Source organism: Cryptomeria japonica, unplaced genomic scaffold, assembly GCF_030272615.1.
Source record: "Cryptomeria japonica unplaced genomic scaffold, Sugi_1.0 HiC_scaffold_229, whole genome shotgun sequence".
Lineage (NCBI taxonomy): Eukaryota > Viridiplantae > Streptophyta > Pinopsida > Cupressales > Cupressaceae > Cryptomeria > Cryptomeria japonica.
The window spans coordinates 135,001-147,500 of NW_026729051.1; the positions used below are offsets into that span (position 1 = coordinate 135,001).

Consider the following 12,500-nt stretch of genomic DNA (forward strand, 5'->3'; position numbering starts at 1 on the left):
GCCGAAGGATGCAGTAGCAATAACAGGTATAGTTCCGCGGCGGCCGAGAAGACTCACCGCATAGGAATCGGGATGCGAGGCGAGGGATGCGGCGGGAAGGCCCCGACGGCTAAACGGAAGAGGCTGCAGGGCCGCCTCGGAATGGTCCAAGCATCGGACGCGATTGGGACGACTACCAGTGCCAACCCCTTATCCCGCGATGCGTCCGATACACAGATAGTTCCAAGGCGGCCGAGGAGCCTCACCGCATATCAATCGGGGTGCGAGGCGAGGGATGGGGCGGGAAGGCCCCAACGGCTAGACGGAAGAGGCTTCAGGGCCACCTCGGAATGCTCCAAGCATCGGACGCGCTTGGGGCGACTACCAGTGCCAACCCCTTATCCCGCGATGCGTCCGATACACAGATGGTTCCAAGGCGGCCGAGGAGCCTCACCGCATAGCAATCGGGGGTGCGAGGCGAGGGATGGGGCGGGAAGGCCCCAACGGCTAGACGGAAGAGGCTTCAGGGCCGCCTCGGAATGGTCCAAGCATCGGACGCGCTTGGGGCGACTACCAGTGACAACCCCTCATCCCGCGATGCGTCCGATACGAAGATGGTTCCAAGGCGGCCGAGGAGCCTCACCGCATAGCAATCGGGGTGCGAGGTGGGGGATGCGGCGAGATGGCCCCAACGGCTAGACGGAAGAGGCCACAGGGCCGCGTCGGAATAGTCCAAGCATCGGACGCGCTTGGGGCGACTACCAGTGACAACCCCTTATCCCGCGATGCGTCCGATACGAAGATAGTTCCAAGGCGGCCGAGGAGCCTCACCGCATAGCAATCCGGGTGCGAGGTGGGGGATGCGGCGAGATGGCCCCAACGGCTAGACGGAAGAGGCTGCAGGGCCGCCTCGGAATAGTCCAAGCATCGGACGCGCTTGGGGCGACTACCAGTGACAACCCCTTATCCCGCGATGCTTCCGATACGAAGACAGTTCCAAGGCGGCCGAGGAGCCTCACCGCATAGCAATGGGGGTGCGAGGTGAGGGATGCGGCGAGATGGCCCCAACGGCTAGACGGAAGAGGCCACAGGGCCGCCTCGGAATAGTCCAAGCATCGGACGCGCTTGGGGCGACTACCAGTGACAACCCCTTATCCCGCGATGCATCCGATACGAAGATAGTTCCCAGGCGGCCGAGGAGCCTCACCGCATAGCAATCGGGGTGCGAGGCGAGGGATGCGGCGAGATGGCCCCAAAGGGTAGACGGAAGAGGCTGCGGGGCCGCCTCGGAATAGTCCAAGCATCGAACGCGCTTGGGGCGACTACCACTGCCAACCCCTTATCCCGCGATGCGTCCGATACACAGATAGTTCCGAGGCGGCCGAGGAGCTGGGGGATGCGGCGAGATGGCCCCAACGGCTAGACGGAAGAGGCTGCAGGGCCGCCTCGGAATAGTCCAAGCATCGGACGCGCTTGGGGCGACTACCAGTGACAACCCCTTATCCCGCGATGCGTCCGATACACAGATAGTTCCGAGGCGGCCAAGGAGCCTCACCGCATAGCAATCGTGGTGCGAGGTGGGGGATGCAGCGAGATGGCCCCAACGGCTAGACGGAAGAGGCTGCAGGGCCGCCTCGGAATGGTCCAAGCATCGGACGCGCTTGGGGCGACTACCACTGCCAACCCCTTATCCCGCGATGCGTCCGATACACAGATAGTTCCAAGGCGGCCGAGGAGCCTCACCGAATAGCAATCGGGGTGCGAGGCGAGGGATGCGGCGAGAAAGCCCCAACGGCTAGAGGGAAGAGGCTTCAGGTCCGCCTCGGAATGGTCCAAGCATCGGACGCGCTTGGGGCGACTACCAGTGACAACCCCTTATCCCGCGACGCGTCCGATACACAGATAGTTCCAAGGCGGCCGAGGAGCCTCACCGCATAGCAATCGGGGTGCGAGGCGAGGGATGCGGCGAGAAGGACCCAACGGCTAGACGGAAGAGGCTTCAGGGCCGCCTCGGAATGGTCCAAGCATCGGACGCGCTTGGGGCGACTACCAGTGACAACCCCTTATCCCGCGACGCGTCCGATACACAGATAGTTCCAAGGCGGCCGAGGAGCCTCACCGCATAGCAATCGGGGTGCGAGGCGAGGGATGCGGCGAGAAGGACCCAACGGCTAGACGGAAGAGGCTTCAGGTCCGCCTCGGAATGGTCCAAGCATCGGACGCGCTTGGGGCGACTACCAGTGACAACCCCTTATCCCGCGACGCGTCCGATACACAGATAGTTCCAAGGCGGCCGAGGAGCCTCACCGCATAGCAATCGGGGTGCGAGGCGAGGGATGCGGCGAGAAGGACCCAACGGCTAGACGGAAGAGGCTTCAGGGCTGCCTCGGAATGGTCCAAGCATCGGACGCGCTTGGGGCGACTACCAGTGACAACCCCTTATCCCGCGATGCGTCCGATACACAGATAGTTCCAAGGCGGCCGAGGAGCCTCACCGCATAGCAATCGGGGTGCGAGGCGAGGGATGCGGCGAGAAGGACCCAACGGCTAGACGGAAGAGGCTTCAGGGCCGCCTCGGAATGGTCCAAGCATCGGACGCGCTTGGGGCGACTACCAGTGACAACCCCTTATCCCGCGACGCGTCCGATACACAGATAGTTCCAAGGCGGCCGAGGAGCCTCACCGCATAGCAATCGGGGTGCGAGGCGAGGGATGCGGCAAGAAGGACCCAACGGCTAGACGGAAGAGGCTTCAGGGCCGCCTCGGAATGGTCCAAGCATCGGACGCGCTTGGGGCGACTACCAGTGACAACCCCTTATCCCGCGACGCGTCCGATACACAGATAGTTCCAAGGCGGCCGAGGAGCCTCACCGCATAGCAATCGGGGTGCGAGGCGAGGGATGCGGCGAGAAGGACCCAACGGCTAGACGGAAGAGGCTTCAGGTCCGCCTCGGAATGGTCCAAGCATCGGACGCGCTTGGGGCGACTACCAGTGACAACCCCTTATCCCGCGACGCGTCCGATACACAGATAGTTCCAAGGCGGCCGAGGAGCCTCACCGCATAGCAATCGGGGTGCGAGGCGAGGGATGCGGCGAGAAGGACCCAACGGCTAGACGGAAGAGGCTTCAGGGCCGCCTCGGAATGGTCCAAGCATCGGACGCGCTTGGGGCGACTACCAGTGACAACCCCTTATCCCGCGACGCGTCCGATACACAGATAGTTCCAAGGCGGCCGAGGAGCCTCACCGCATAGCAATCGGGGTGCGAGGCGAGGGATGCGGCGAGAAGGACCCAACGGCTAGACGGAAGAGGCTTCAGGGCCGCCTCGGAATGGTCCAAGCATCGGACGCGCTTGGGGCGACTACCAGTGACAACCCCTTATCCCGCGATGCGTCCGATACACAGATAGTTCCAAGGCGGCCGAGGAGCCTCACCGCATAGCAATCGGGGTGCGAGGCGAGGGATGCGGCGAGAAGGACCCAACGGCTAGACGGAAGAGGCTTCAGGGCCGCCTCGGAATGGTCCAAGCATCGGACGCGCTTGGGGCGACTACCAGTGACAACCCCTTATCCCGCGACGCGTCCGATACACAGATAGTTCCAAGGCGGCCGAGGAGCCTCACCGCATAGCAATCGGGGTGCGAGGCGAGGGATGCGGCGAGAAGGACCCAACGGCTAGACGGAAGAGGCTTCAGGGCCGCCTCGGAATGGTCCAAGCATCGGACGCGCTTGGGGCGACTACCAGTGACAACCCCTTATCCCGCGACGCGTCCGATACACAGATAGTTCCAAGGCGGCCGAGGAGCCTCACCGCATAGCAATCGGGGTGCGAGGCGAGGGATGCGGCGAGAAGGACCCAACGGCTAGACGGAAGAGGCTTCAGGGCCGCCTCGGAATGGTCCAAGCATCGGACGCGCTTGGGGCGACTACCAGTGACAACCCCTTATCCCGCGACGCGTCCGATACACAGATAGTTCCAAGGCGGCCGAGGAGCCTCACCGCATAGCAATCGGGGTGCGAGGCGAGGGATGCGGCGAGAAGGACCCAACGGCTAGACGGAAGAGGCTTCAGGGCCGCCTGGGAATGGTCCATGCATCGCACGCGCTTGGGGCGACTACCAGTGACAACCCCTTATCCCGCGACGCGTCCGATACACAGATAGTTCCAAGGCGGCCGAGGAGCCTCACCGCATAGCAATCGGGGTGCGAGGCGAGGGATGCGGCGAGAAGGACCCAACGGCTAGACGGAAGAGGCTTCAGGGCCGCCTCGGAATGGTCCAAGCATCGGACGCGCTTGGGGCGACTACCAGTGACAACCCCTTATCCCGCGACGCGTCCGATACACAGATAGTTCCAAGGCGGCCGAGGAGCCTCACCGCATAGCAATCGGGGTGCGAGTCGAGGGATGCGGCGAGAAGGACCCAACGGCTAGACGGAAGAGGCTTCAGGGCCGCCTCGGAATGGTCCAAGCATCGGACGCGCTTGGGGCGACTACCAGTGACAACCCCTTATCCCGCGATGCGTCTGATACACAGATAGTTCCAAGGCGGCCGAGGAGCCTCACCGCATAGCAATCGGGGTGCGAGGCAAGGGATGCGGCGAGAAGGACCCAACGGCTAGACGGAAGAGGCTTCAGGGCCGCCTCGGAATGGTCCAAGCATCGGACGCGCTTGGGGCGACTACCGTTGCCAACCCCTTATCCCGCGATGCGTCTGATACACAGATAGTTCCGAGGCGGCCGAGGAGCCTCACCGCATAGCAATCGGGTTGCGAGGCAGATTATTGGGAAGGGAACCCCCTGGGATGCGGCTCAAGCAGTGCCCAAAGGGACTGGAATGCGGAATCACATCGAGAGACCCAAATGCTATACGAGGGCTCAAATCGAATTATCGATTTGGCCACGACATGGACGCATCGGAACGACTACCTTTGCCGAACCACTCGCAATTGCATCCATACCGAAACCAATAGACATTTCCGTTAGAGCCCTCGCATAGCATTCGGGAATCTCGCATGCCCCTCTAAATCGACCAATGCTGGCGCTCAACGAAAATCCGAGCGCTACCACCGTTCGAGCGCCAGCATTGGTCGAGTTAGAGGGGCACGGGGGAGAATGCTCCAGTCAACACCTCCCCTATATAAGTTATTTGTCCGATTCTCGCACAACCGTAGTCTGCCTCGTCGAATCAAACAACGGTCCCAGATTCCGACTTCCGTTCCGTAGAGACCCAAAAGCTAGATGGAGGCTCGCAAGAAAGAGAGTCGGCGCATAGCAATCGGGTTTCTCGAACGTTTAGGGACCGAGCTCACTTGCGGATAGGGCAAAATCCGCCAAGCAACCCAAAAGCTAGACGGGGGCTCGAATCGAATCGCCTAGGCGGCCACAACAACGACGTGTTGGATCGACTACCAGTGCCAAACCATTCAGCAAGACTAGTCTGTGTCGAGGCCGGATAGAGATTCTCAGAGAGCGCCCGTATAGCATTTAGGAGACCTGCCGCGTCCCTCACACTCGACAAATGGTGGTGCACGTTTATAAATCCGAGCGATCCCAACCCTTTCAAGCACCAACATCGGTCGAGATAGAGGGGCACGGAGGGGGCTGCGTGAGACAACACAGTCCCCTATATAAGTTATTTGTCCGATTCTCACACATCCGAAGAATGGTCATCAAATCGGACAACAGCCCAAACTTCCGACTTCCGTCCCAGAAAGCCCAAGAGCTATCTAAAACGTTCATGGCCGGAACTCGATCGCGGCTATACCAGTCCGCCAAGCAACCCAAAAGCTAGACTGGAGCTCTAGTCGAATCACCTCTGTGGCCATTGCAAGGACGTGTTGGAGCGACTACCATTGCCGAACCATTCCGCAGGTCGAGTCCATACCAAGGCCGCATAGAGATTCACGATGAGCTCCTGCATAGCAATCAGGAGACTTGCCGTGTCCATCACAATCGATAAATCCTGGTGCAAGATTTTTGCATCCGAGCGCTCCAACCAGTCGAGCACCAGCATCAATCGACATAAACGGGCACGGGGGGAGGATGCTCGAGAACACTACCTCCCCTATATAAGTTATTTGTCCGATTCTCAAGCAGCCGAAGTCTGGTCATCGAATCGGGTCAAAGACCACAACTTCCGACTTTACCCACAATGCAAGTCATCGAATCGAACATCGGCCCCCGAGTCGGACTCCATGCGTATGTCAGGTCATCGGACCCAAATTCCGCCTTCCTGCGCATGGCGGGCCATCAATATCAACTCGGTCATCGGACCCAAACTCCGCCTTTCTGCGCATGGCACGCCTTCAAATCGGTCATCGGACCCAAATTCCGCCTTCCTGTGCATGGCGGGCCATCAACATCAACTCGGTCATCGGACCCAAATTCCGCCTTTCTGCGCATGGCACGCCATCAACTCGGTCATCGGACCCAAATTCCGCCTTCCTGCGCATGGCAGGTCATCGGACACAAATTCAGACCTCGCCAATATGCCTACGTATCGAATCGGTCATTGGACCCAACTTCCGACTTCATCCATACTGTAGGGTCTTTGAGGTTGGCGCGGTGCGCTCAACCCGGGGAGTCGACCCATCGAAGCATACACCTCCCCTATATAAGCTATTTGTCCGATTCCCACACCTGTGTAGTTTGCACCTCTGACCAGGACATCGACCCCAACTTCCGAACTCGACTGCAACGACGGCACCAGCGCCTTGGTGCGCACCTTGCGACGCACAGTCCCAACATTCGCCTTCCTGCACATGGCAGGTCATCGGACCCAAATTCCGACCTCGCGAGTATGCCTACATATCGAATCGGTCATCGGACACAACTTCCGACTTCATCCATACCGTAGGGTCTTTGAGGTTGGCGCGGTGCGCTCAACCCGGGGAGTCGACCCAACGAAGCATACACCTCCCCTATATAAGCTATTTGTCCGATTCCCACACCTGTGTAGTTTGCACCTCCGATCAGGACATCGACCCCAACTTCCGAACTCGCCTGCAACGACCGAACCAGCGCCTTGGTGCGCACCTTGCAACGCACAGTGCCAACATTCGCCTTCCTGCACATGGCAGGTCATCGGACCCAAATTCCGACCTCGCGAGTATGCCTACATATCGAATCGGTCATCGGACCCAACTTCCGACTTCATCCATACCGTAGGGTCTTTGAGGTTGGCGCGGTGCGCTCAACCCGGGGAGTCGACCCAACGAAGCATACACCTCCCCTATATAAGCTATTTGTCCGATTCCCACACCTGTGTAGCTTGCACCTCCGATCAGGACATCGACCCCAACTTCCGAACTCGACTAAAAAGACCGCACCAGCACCTTGGTGTGCACCTTGCAACGCACAGTGCCAACATTCGCCTTCCTGCACATGGCAGGTCATCGGACCCAAATTCCGACCTCATGAGCATACCTACTAATCGAATCGGTCATCGGACCCAACTTCCGACTTCATCCATACCGTAGGGTCTTTGAGGTTGGCGCGGTGCGCTCAACCTGGGGAGTCGACCCATCGAAGCATACACCTCCCCTATATAAGCTATTTGTCCGATTCCGACACCTGTGTAGTTTGCACCTCCGCTCAGGACATCGACCCCAACTTCCGAACTCGCCTGCAACGACCGAACCAGCGCCTTGGTGCGCACCAAAAGTGCGCACTTTTGGAGGGCACTTTTGTGCGCTCCAAAGGTGCGCACTTTTGGAGGGCACTTTTGTGCGCTCCAAAGGTGCGCACTTTTGGAGGGCACTTTTTGGAGGGCACTTTTGTGCGCTCCAAAGGTGCGCACTTTTGGAGGGCACTTTTTGGAGGGCACTTTTCTGCGCTCCAAAGGTGCGCACTTTTGGAGGGCACTTTTTGGAGGGCACTTTTCTGCGCTCCAAAGGTGCGCACTTTTGGAGGGCACTTTTTGGAGGGCACTTTTCTGCGCTCCAAAGGTGCGCACTTTTGGAGGGCACTTTTTGGAGGGCACTTTTCTGCGCTCCAAAGGTGCGCACTTTTGGAGGGCACTTTTGTGCACTCCAAAGGTGCACACTTTTGGAGGGCACTTTTTGGAGGGCACTTTTCTGCACTCCAAAGGTGCGCACTTTTGGAGGGCACTTTTTGGAGGGCACTTTTGTGCGCTCCAAAGGTGCGCACTTTTGGAGGGCACTTTTTGGAGGGCACTTTTGTGCGCTCCAAAGGTGCGCACTTTTGGAGGGCACTTTTGTGCACTCCAAAGGTGCGCACTTTTGGAGGGCACTTTTCCTGCGCTCCAAAGGTGCACACCTAGGTGAGCACCTTCGACCACACCTTGTAGCACACCAAACTCTGACTTTCGACTTCATCCGCAATGCAGGGTCTTTGAGGTTGGCGCAATGCGCACAACCAGGGGAGTCGACCCATCAAACCCAACACCTCCCCTATATAAGCTATTTGTCTGATTCTCATACATGCGTAGCCTGCAGGAGCAATTAGGACATCGACCCCAACTTTCGGCTTCTAAACGAAAACAAGGTCTTTGAGGTTGGTGTAATGCGAACAACTAGGGGAGTCAACCCATCAAACCCAACACCTCCCCTATATAAGCTATTTGTCTGATTCTCATACATGTGTAGTCTACAGGAGCAATTAGGACATCGACCCCAACTTTTGACTTCTTAACGAAAACAAGGTCTTTGAGGTTGACGTAATGCGCACAACCAGGGGAGTCGACCCATCAAACCCAACACCTCCCCTATATAAGCTATTTGTCCGATTCTCATACATGTGTAGCCTACAGGAGCCATTAGGACATTGACCCCAACTTTTGACTTCTTAACGAAAACAAGGTCTTTGAGGTTGGCGTAATGCGCACAACCAAGGGAGTTGACCCATCAAACCCAACACCTCCCCTATATAAGCTATTTGTCTGATTCTCATACATGTGTAGCCTGCAACAACGATTAGGACATCCACCCCAACTTCTGAATTCGTCTGCGTTGACCGCACCAAAGGTGCACGCCTTGGTGCTCACCAAAATCCGACTTCCGACTTCTTCTGCTATGCGGGGTCTTTGAGGTTGGCGCAGTGCGCACAACCAGGGGAGTCAACCCACCGAATGCAACACCTCCCCTATATAAGCTATTTGTCTGATTCTCATACATGCGTAGACTGCAGCAATGATTAGGACATCCACCCCAACTTTTGACTTCTTAAACAAGACAGGGTCTTTGAAGTTGGTGCAGTGCACACAACCAGGGGAGTCGACCCATCAAACGCAACACCTCCCCTATATAAAGCTATTTGTCCGATTCTCATACGTGTAGTCTGCAGCAGCGATTAGGACATCGACCCCAACTTCCGAATTCGTTTGCATTGACCGCACCAAAGGTGCACGCCTTGGTGTGCACCTTGGAGTGCACTTTGGTGCTCACCTCGGTGCACACTTTGGTGTGCACCTCGGTGTGCACCAAAGGTGCGCACCTTGGAGCGCACCAAAGGTGTACACTTTGGAGCGCACCACATAGGGTCTTTGAGAGGTTGGCGCAGTGCGCACACCAAGGTGGGTGTTGAGGTGCGTGCCGAGGTGGGTGGGTGCTAGGGTGCGCTCCATGGTGGGTGCCAGGGTGGGTGCGTGCTAGGGTGGATTCCAAAGAGGGTCATAGGGTGGGTGCCAAGGTGGGTTGGTGATATAGTGGGTTCAAAGGTGGGTACTAGGGTGGGTTCCAAGGTGGGTCACAAGTTGGGTGCCAGGATGCGTGGGTGTTAGGTTGGGTGCCAAGGTGGGCTCCTGCGTGGGTGGGTGCTAGGGTGGGTTTCAAGGTGGACGCGAGGGCGGGTGCCAAGGTGGGTAACAAGTTGGGTGTTAGGATGGGTGAGTGCTAGAGTGGGTGCCAAGGTGGGTGGGTGCTAAGGTGGATGCCAAGGTGGTTCACAGGGTGGGTGGGTTCTAGGGTGAGTTCCAAGGTGGGTCACAGGTTTAGTGCTAGGGTGCGTGTCAAGGCGGGTGTCGAGGTGCCTGGGTGCTAGGGTGTGGATGCCAATGTGGGTCATAGGGTGGGTACTAGGGTGGGCTGCAATGTGGGTGCCAAGGTGGGTAACATGCTCGGTTGGTTCTAAATTGGGTGTCAGGGTGGGTGTGCACCCACCTTGCCCGAGGTGGGTGCCAAGGTGCCAGTGTGGGTGGGTGCTAAGGTGGATGCCAAGGTGGGTGAGAAGGTGGGTGATAGGTTGAGTGGTAGGATGGGTGGGTGCCAAGATGGGTCACAGGGTGGGTGCAAGGGTGGGTAGGTGCTAGGGTTGGTGTCAGGGTGGGTGGGTGCTAGGTTGGGTTCCAAGGTGGGTGCGAGGGTGAGTGTCAAGGTGGGTCACAGGTTAGGTGCTAGGATGGGTGAGTGCTAGGGTGCAAAGGTGCCAGGGTGGGTGCTAGGATGGGTCGATGCTAGGGTGAGTGGCAAGGTGGGTCCACAAGTGTCAAGGTGGGTGCCGAGGTGGGTGCCAACTTGGGTTCCAAGGTGGGTGCCAAGTGGGCGACTGCTATGGTGGATGCCAAGGTGGGTCACGGGGTGGGTGCCAAGTTGCTAGGTTGTGTTCCAAGGTGGGTGCCAACGTGGCTGCTAGGGTGCGTGGGTTAAAGGGTGTGTCACAACGTGGGTGCCAGGATGGGTGCGCACCCACACTGGCCAAGACGGGTGCAAGGTTGGGTTCCAAGCCCGGTCACAGGCTGGGTGCTAGGATGGGTGGGTGCCAAGGTGGGCACCAGGGTGGGTGCACCCACCCTGGCCAAGGTGGGTCACGGGGTGGGTCCTAGGGTGGGTAACAGGGTGGGTACTAAGGTGCGTGCCAAGGTGGGTCATGGGGTGGGTGCCAAGGTGGGCACCAGGGTGGGTGTGCACCAACCCTAGCCAGGGTAGGTCACGGGGTGGTTGTCGGGGTGGGCGTCAAGGAGCCAAGGTGGGTGGCAAGTAGCCAAGTTGCGTGCCAAGGTGGGTGTCGGGGTGGGTGCCAAGGATCCAAGGTGGGTGCCAAGGAACCAAGGTGGGTGTCTGGGTGGGTGCCGAGGTGGGAGCCAGGGTGGGTCCCAAGGTGAGTGCAAAGGTGGGTGCCAGGGTCAAGGTGAGTGCCAATGTGGGTTCCAAGGTGCCAGGGTCAGGGTGAGTGCCAATGTGGGTTCAAAGGTGCTAAGTTGGGTGCGAGGTTGGGTGCGAGGGTGGGTGGGTGCCAAGGTGTGCTAGGTGGAAGCCCGGGTGGGTCGGCATCCCATGGGTGTCGAGTTGGGTGCCTGATGGGTGCTTCTTGTCAAGTTTTAGTCGTCGGGACTCATTTCGAGCCTTAGAGGTCGTTTCTTGTCCGGTTGCCCTGTCTTCGACCTGGGAACCCAATTTTGGTCCTCGGGTCCCATTTTTTTTTGTCTCGCATCCCACTTTTGGCCTGTGGCCTTTTCGGGGTCGATTCTCGTTTTGGGCATCAGAGCATGTTTCTTCTCCTAAAACCCAATATTTGTTTATTAAGTCTCGGAACACATTTTTGTTCTCGTGGACCCATCATGGGTCTTGGAACGCATTTGTGGTCCTTGGGTCCCATTTTGCATCCCGAAACTTGTGTTTTGGTGCTTGATCCCTATTTTGGGTGCCCACCTTGCACCAAGTGCGCACCCGGGGCAAACCGAGCGCCTTGGTGCACCGGGGCAAGATCGAGCGTGCACCCGAGGCGCCCCGAACATGCACCAAGGTGCACTCGGCCCACATGTGAGCGCAGGTCGTTGCGCCCGAGGTGGTGTGTGGGCACCGCGTTGCAGACGGGACACTGCACGCACACGACGCCCCGTCCAGGTGCACGCACGTAGGCCGGGCCGGGTGCACACCCGACGCCCTAGCAAGGTGCGCGCACCCGGGCAGGGCTCACACTTGGCGAACGGGGCGCACTTCGCGAGGGAGGGTGTGCACCTCGACGGGGGTGGGTGGCCGGGGTGGATTCGCACGTGGGTCGCGGTTTGCTAAGTACACACTGCGACAAGCTCATAACGGGTGCGATCATACCAGCGTTAGTGCACCGGATCCCATCAGAACTCCGCAGTTAAGCGCGCTTGGGCCGGAGTAGTACTGGGATGGGTGACCTCCCGGGAAGTCCCGGTGTTGCACCCTTTCTTAGTTTTTCGCCGGGCGTCGCAATGCTATTTGAATAAACCTTTTGCCCGTTTGCGTTCTCGTCGGGGCCGGGCCGGGCCGGGGTGCGCTGCCCGCACTACCGCGCGCGCGGGGGCGACACCGAGCGCGCACCCGAGGCGCCCCGAGCACACAGGCCACGGTGCAACCCGGGCGTTGTGCGCGCACCCCGGTGCGCCCGAGGTGCTGCGCGCGCACCCAGGTGAAATCGGTGTGCACCTCGGCCAGTGCGCGCTCGGTCGAGTCGCGCACGTTGGCCAAGGTGCACGGTGATGTTTCTTACTCTAAGGTTCCGCACCAGACGCCCGGGACAGGTGAGCGAAGCTGGGCGGGGCCGGGTGCGCGGCCGGGGCAGGTGCACGCAGCTGGAGAGAGCTTTGGAGCACA

At 59.1% G+C, this 12,500-nt stretch overlaps 1 non-coding gene across 1 annotated transcript; it reads left to right on the plus strand.

Moving 5' to 3' along the window:
* The first annotated feature begins 11,973 nt into the window (after nucleotides 1-11,973).
* LOC131869030 (5S ribosomal RNA) lies at nucleotides 11,974-12,092 on the plus strand. Its single transcript, XR_009367426.1, has one exon. It is a non-coding gene; the product is annotated as a 5S ribosomal RNA (ribosomal RNA).
* Nucleotides 12,093-12,500: the final 408 nt, after the last annotated feature.